This window comes from Vombatus ursinus, unplaced genomic scaffold (assembly GCF_900497805.2).
Source record: "Vombatus ursinus unplaced genomic scaffold, bare-nosed wombat genome assembly UNPS02012082.1, whole genome shotgun sequence".
Lineage (NCBI taxonomy): Eukaryota > Metazoa > Chordata > Mammalia > Diprotodontia > Vombatidae > Vombatus > Vombatus ursinus.
Window position 1 is genome coordinate 1,272,966 of NW_020951860.1, and position 7,484 is coordinate 1,280,449.

The 7,484-nt window shown below is 39.2% G+C and overlaps 1 long non-coding RNA gene across 1 annotated transcript; it reads left to right on the forward strand.

The window, feature by feature from the left end:
- The first annotated feature begins 390 nt into the window (after window positions 1-390).
- Window positions 391-5,879, forward strand: LOC114039519. Its single transcript, XR_003568682.1, has 2 exons — window positions 391-433; window positions 5,761-5,879. It is a non-coding gene; the product is annotated as an uncharacterized LOC114039519 (long non-coding RNA).
- Window positions 5,880-7,484: the final 1,605 nt, after the last annotated feature.

Sequence of the window (7,484 nt, forward strand, 5' to 3'; positions counted from 1 at the left end):
CTGGGAGCACTGAAAGCTTGCAGATCCCCAGCATAAGCTTTCCTCTAGATCCTAGAATAACACAATACTTGGTTGGTTGGTTGTTGTCCTTTGTTCTTGAAGAGGACCAAAATGACATCACTATGCTAGAGTAAAGTTTCAGTGTGTCCAACTGTGGCTGATCAGACCGATATGAGCTCAGAATGTTCTACCACAGGTCAGGCACAAAAAGTCCAGGTGAACATTTGGGGTGGATTCTCTAAATTTGTACATCTTGCATTTCTTTTGAGCAACTTCAATTCTGCTTTGCTCATAGATAACACAATACATTTCCTGATGTGGGCATGCCATGCTGAGCAGTCCTGTGCCAGTATCTACCATGTCACACAATCAATTCCAAAGTTCTTAAGAGAGACCTTGAGAGTGTCCTTGTGTCACTTCTTCTGACCACCATGTGAGTACTTCTCCTGCGTGAGTTCTCCATAAAATAGTCTTTTTGACAAGCATAAGTTTTGCATTTGAACAACATAGCCAGCCAATTGGAGTTGTGCTCTCTGAAGTAGAGTTTGAATGCTTGGCAGTTTAGTTCAAGAAAAGACCTCAGTGTCTAGTATCTTATCCTGCCAGTTGATCTTCAGAATCTTCCTAAGACAATTCAAATGGAAGCGATTCAGTTTCCTGGCATGGCACTGGTAGACTGTTCAGGTTTTACAGGCATACAACAATGAGGTCAGCACAATGGTTCTGTAGACCTTCAGTTTGGTAGTCAGTCTAAAACCTCTTCTCTCCCTCACTTTCTTTTGGGACCTCTCAAACACTGAGCTAGCTCTGGCAATGCATTAGTCAACCTCATTATTGATGTGTACATCCCTGGAAAGTACACTACCATGGTAAGTGAACTTATCCACAGCATTCAAAACTTCTTCATTTGCTGTAACTGATGGTGGTGGTGGCTGATGCAGCACCTTTGTTTTTTTGGTGTTAATTGTTAGGCCAAAATTAGCACAAGCAGCAGAGAATCAATCCATACTTTGTTGCATCTCAGCTTCAGAGGCTGCATTGAGCGCACAATCATCTGCAAACAGAAACTCATGCACCAAAACTCCCTCCACTTTGGTCTTGGTTTGTTTCAACTTGAAGAATTTATCATCAGCGGAGTGGCTGACTTTGATGCAATGTTCATCGTCATTGAAGGCATTTGACAACATGACTGAAAACATCATGCTAAAAAGCACAGGAGTAAGCATGCAGCCTTGTTTCTCTCCTTTGGTGACTGGGAAAGCATGAGAGCATTGTCTATTTCCCAGAATCCGGGAAAGCATACCGTAAAGAAATTGATGTACAATGCTGATGAATCTCTCCAGGCAACCAAATTTTTATATAATTTTCCATAAGCCCTCATGACTGACAGTATCAAAGGCCTTAGTCAGATCTACTAACATTGCATACAGACCTCTGTTCCGCTCCTGGCATTTCTCCTGGAGTTATTGGGCAGCAAATACCAAATTGACCATTCCTCGGCTCTTTCTGAAGCTACACTGGCTCTCAGGTAGATGACCTTCTTTCAGATCAGCCTATTAGGGAAGACTCTGGCAAGAATCTTCCTAGCACTGACCAAGAGAGAGACCCTCCCTGTGATTGTCACAAGACAATCTATTTTCTTTACCTTTATAGAGATGGACAATAGAGACATTCTTGAACTCCTGGGGAATAACCTCCTCTTGCCATAAAACCTGGAAAATTTCAGTCAGCTTTTGTATGAGCAATGGACCCCCTAGCTTGTAAATCTAAGCTGGAGTAGAATCAGCACTAGGTGTTTTGCCACATGAAAGGAGCCTAATGGCATTCAAAACCTCTTCTTCAGTTAGAACTTCAGCTAGCGAGGGATTGACTTCAACCTAAGATAAATGATCAATGGCTTCAGCATGGATTGATGATGGTCTGTTGAGAACACTGTGGAAGTGTTCAGCACATCTCTAGGATCATGTCCTTATCATCAATCAATGTGGCTCCATCAGCACTGAGTAGTTGAGATGCACCACAGGTCTATGGCCCATAAATAGCCTTTACGGCATCATTAAAGTGCTTTGGATTGTTATTATCAGCATAAAACTGAATTTCATCCGTCTTTTTACTGAGCCGAGAATTCTGCATCTCTCTAAGCTTTGTTTGTACTTTACTTTTGATAGAATTAAATGCTGCCTTCTTAGAGATGGATGAACTATCCTGCTGGTAAACCCTCTGGAGTTCTCATTTTTCATTTAACAGCTTCTGAATTTCCCCATCATTTTCATATAGCCAGTTTAGTTATTTGACCCAGATAAAATTCAGTGCTATACACCAAATCCCTGAAAGCTACCCAGTCCTTTTCTGCTCCACTGTTGCCAACTGTGTGTTGGTTCAACTTTCTCTCCAAGTTAGCAACAAACTGTTCCCTTTTAGAGAAGAACTCTAATTTGTTAACATTAATTCTTCTCATAGTCATTTTGCCTTGGAGAAGCCACTTTTGTTGAATGTAAATATTTAGCTCAGAGAGGATAAGTCTATGATCAGTCCAGCACTCTGTGCCACACATTGCCTTTGTCACTCTCACGTCATGTCTGTCTCTTCTCCTTATAACCACAGTCTATTAAATGCCAATATTTGCTGCAAGGATGCATCCACGAAGTTTTATTGTGTTTAGGTAAATGGAAGACAGTTTTGGTAATGAGAAGGCCATGAGATGCACAAGTCTTCTGTAGTAAGTGACCATTCCTGTTGCTATTTCCAACTCCATTCCTCCCAAGGACTCCCTGCTATGGCTGGTAGTCCAAGCCTACTCTAGAATTAAAGTCATCCAGAATTATAAGCTTGTCCTCTTTTTGGCACATTGATGAGAAGGGTCTCCGGGTCTTCATAAAATTTTTCTTTGACCTCAGGAGAATTCATCATGGTGGAACCACACACACTGATGATGGTGGTGTGGCACTTTCTTACAAGTAGCAATCACATTGTCATGAGCCTCTCATTCACTCACTAATTATTGACTAAATTAGTTTTGATCTTGAAACCTACACCAACTTCAAGGTGCTCCCCTCCACACTCCAGAAAAAACATTTATCCAGCTCCAACTTCAGTAAGCCGACCTTCATTTGCCAGCCTTGTTTCACCCAGGGCTGCTATTTGGAGGTGACACTTGCTGAGTTCTCTTGCAACAAGAGTTGTTCATCTTTCAGGTCTATTGGATTTTATGTTGTCTATAAGTGTGTGTGTATTCCATGTGCCAAAGGTGAGTGGAATCATCTTTGAAGATGTTTTTGTACATTTTTTTTGTGTGTTTTGACCACAGGATGGGATCCCTGCTTGCTGTGGTAATCAGGCCAGGGTTGGATAAGCAGACAATTTTTAGGGTACCTTTTCTAGTCCCTTCCTCATACCAGGAGGTGAGCAGTACAATCTTTAAAAGGCACTCAGACACTCAGGGGGTTACCGAATCTCACTTGTGCTTCCAGTGAGAAGACAACCCTATGGCCTGGGCAGCCTGTGTGCAGGATTGTGACTACAGCTTCCAGTGTATCTCACCTGCTGCTTTGTCACTTGCCTGTTGCCACAAGACTTTGAGATACGTAAAAATGGTAAAATGGTATGGGTGATGCCTTTTGATTCATGCATAAATTGGATTTAAATGAGGCAGAGTTGCATGAAATCATTGGCCTCCCTGTCTCCTCCAGAGTCATCATAGTCCAGTGATAGGACAGAATCAAGATGACTGGTGATGGCTCAAGATGCAGTGATGACTTTGGTGTCTTTGATGTCTAACCAAGCTCTAAGTGCTCCACAGCACCTGCTTCAGCCGCCTTCATGGCAGCTGGAACAGATTGTTCTCATCCACCCATTCCACCAGGGAATGTCTTCACATGCTTGAGGTAGACACTCCCCTAACTCACCAACAGGTTTGAGACTCCTCGGTTACCTTTAACCTGGTTGAGCCCATCTGCCAAAACAGGTTACTGGGGTCTGGCCACTGTGCATGCTACAGTTTCTTGGAACCTCAAGTGAGAGTTAGGTGGAACAGGGGGACACCAAAAGTGGAAAGCAGCCCTGAAAAGGGCTTGGCAGCCTTAACATCAAAGGTACTAGTCTTCTCTAAACACACCCTACACCCCAACACAATATTTAACAGAAGAAGAAATCAGCCCCAACCTTATCTCTATCCCAGTCCTAAAATCAAGTCCATAATTGAGAGGTAGACCAGAAGAATGGTTTCAAACAAATGAACAAATAAAATCCTGCTATAAGAAGATAATATAGTGACAGGGATACCCAAGATACAAACCCAGAATAAGAGAATGATTCCAAACATCTACAAACAAAACTTCTAAGATAAATGCAATGTGTTTTATTTTTCTTTTGTTGTCAGTTGGGAGGAGGGAGGCTGAGAAGGGAGGGAGGGAGAGAGGCAGATTTTTGCTGATTAAAAATATACATAATTATAGAAAATAAAATGTTATTGGGGCTAATCACTAATCAGAGGACCTGATCACTCCTGGATTATTTGAAGAAAAAAAAACTATTGAACTTTTAGAGTTCAAGTCCAAACTATAAATCCCAGTTATATATAATTCTCTCTCCTTAACTCTTTTTCATCAAGGTCTTTAGAATAACACTAGGCATATTGTCAAGGAAACAAGCATGATTTCAAAATATTTCTCCAAAATTTATACTAGCAAGATGCCTAAGACTTCCATAGCTTCTCAACCCTTAGTCTTCTGTAGCCCCTGTCTTTTACTGCCATCCACTCATTATGGGATACACAAACATTGGTTTGAAGCTGAGTATCCTTGATCCCACTGCCCAGCAGGTGGTTGTGGGATGAGAGAGAGTTTCTAATTCCATGGCCAGAACTGCTGCCAAGAATGTAGCAAGGGGAGATAAACTCTTGATATGCTTAGTTAGAATTCTGAACACACATTCTCAGAAAAACATTGTTTTACATGATGATTAGATTCTATGCTATTATTAGAACTACATTTTGGGTACAAGTTTAATATGCTTTTGTAGTCTAGTCTGAATGAATAAATAAAACCATTTATTAAGCACTTATGTGCAAAGCACTATGCTAAGCTCTATGGATAAAAGGAGAAAAAGCAGAGAAAGTCTGTGCTATCAAGGAGCTCACATTTTAATGAGGAAGATATCACATATAGGAGGGTTTCAGCTTCAATTAAGAAGGAAAGGTCCTGTGATCCTTAAGGTACAGCAGCAAAGCAGGTGGTAATATATCTTCTTTAATGTTGATTTCACTGATGAAAATATGCTTATGGTTTTGAACCATCTGACAATCTCAAGGACTTTGCTACTATGAACTTTCTCTTCTGGGTCTTCAATAGCTGTGGTTGTTGAGTAAGCAAGTGCTTTAGTACCTGCAGAAGCAATTGCCAAGTCATTTCTCCACAGCAGTTGCTTCCTAGGATGATGTCTACATGGGTTGATCTAGAAACAAGACTGGTGGCCCTGGAAGATATTGCCATTTCCAGAGCTCTTTGATTTACCTGATCTTGGTGGTTGATCAATGGTTGTTGGTCGGAAGGAAGATGGGTCCCTTCTCCAAAGGAATTTCTTTTCTTCTATGGGAGACCGGGGCAGAATCAGGGCTAGTTGTCTAGGGAGCACTACTATTAACTAGACTTCGGGGTTTAGGATCTTAAATTATTTCCATCAGAGTTTTAGGGGAAATGAAAGTCAAGGTGATAACAATAGTTTGACTTGCCTAACACATGCTACCTCTTCCCTTTCCCACAGAGTACCTTGCTGCTTCAGCTAAGCTGGTTTGCCTGAGAATCTAACCACTGTGTACAGGCATACCTCAGAGATACTGAAGTTTTATTTAAAGATCACCACAATAAAGCAAGTCACATGAATTTTTTGGTTTCCCAGTGCATATAAAAATTATGTTTACACTATACTGTAATTTATTATGTAATAGTATTATATTTTAAAATGTACATACTTTAATTAAAAATACTTTATTGCTAAAAATTGCTAACCATCACCTGAGCCTTCAGTGAGTCATAATCTTTGCTTGTGGACAGTCTTGCCTCGATGTTAATGGCAGCTGACTGATCAGGGTGGTGGTTGCTGAAGACTGGGGTGGCTGTGACAATTCTTTAAAATAAGACAATGATAAATTCTGCTGCATTGATTTTCATGAAATCCTTCCTGTCATGAAAAATTTCTCTGATCATGAGATGCTATTTGATATCATTTTACCCAGAGTAGAACTTCTTTCAAAATTGGAGTCAATCCTCTCAAACTCTGCTACTGCTTTATCAAACAAATTTATGTAATATTCTTTAATATTGTTGTGTCTCAGGCAATAGGATAACGGGGAGAGATGGGGAAACCGGTTGGTGGAGCAGTCAGAACACACACAACATTTATCAATTAAGTTAACCATCTTAAATGTGTGTGGTTCATGATGCCCCAAAACAATTACAATAATAACATTAAAGATCACTGGTCACAGATCACCATAGCAGGTATAATAATAATGAAAAAGTTTGAAATATTGCAAGAATTACCTAAATGTGACACAGAGACATGATGTAAGCCCATGCTGTTAGGGAAAAAATGGTGCTGATAAAGTTGCTTGACACAGTGTTGCCACAAACCTTCAATCTGTAAAAAACAAAACAAAACAACCCCCTACAATATCTGCAAAAAGCAAAAATGTGGAGTAATGAAATGAGATAGGCCTGTATTGCATTGTTTCTATGAAAAAATACATTTTGATTTATCAAACACTCGGCTAAGGTGCACATTTGGTTCTGCATATCATGTACCTAATCTGTTTCTTGCACAGTAACAAATTGTTTTTTATAATTAAAGCTTTGTAGTGTAGTTTGAGATATGTACTGCCAGGCCTCTTCCTTCCCATTTTTTTCATTAATTCCCTAGATATTCATCACTTTTATTCCTCATTATTATTTCTAGCTATATAAAGTGATTCTTTCATAATTTAATTGGTGTGGCATGAAATAAGTAATTTTTAGGTTGTATTGTTATTTTTATTATATTGGATTAACCTACTCATAAGCAATTAATATTTCTCCAATTATTTAGATGTCTTTATTTGTATAAAGAGTATTTTATAATTTTGTTTCAAGCAATTCCTATGTGTAACTTGGCAGGCAGACTACCAAGTGTTTTATACTATCTGTAGTTATTTTAAATGTAATTGATTTTTACCTCTTTCTTCTGGATTTTGTTGGTAATATACAGAAAGACTGATGATTTCTGTGGGTTTACTTTGTATCCTGAAAATTTTCTGAAGTTAATTGTTTCAATTAGTTTTCAATTTAACTCTCTAAAGTTCTCTAAGCAACCCAACACATCACCTATAAAAAGTGATAATTTTGTTTATGACACGGTTATTTTATTTTTTTTAAATAGTATTTTATTTTCCTCACACTTCCATGTCAAGAAAAATTTTAGCATTCAGTTTTACAAGATTTTGGGTTCTAAAT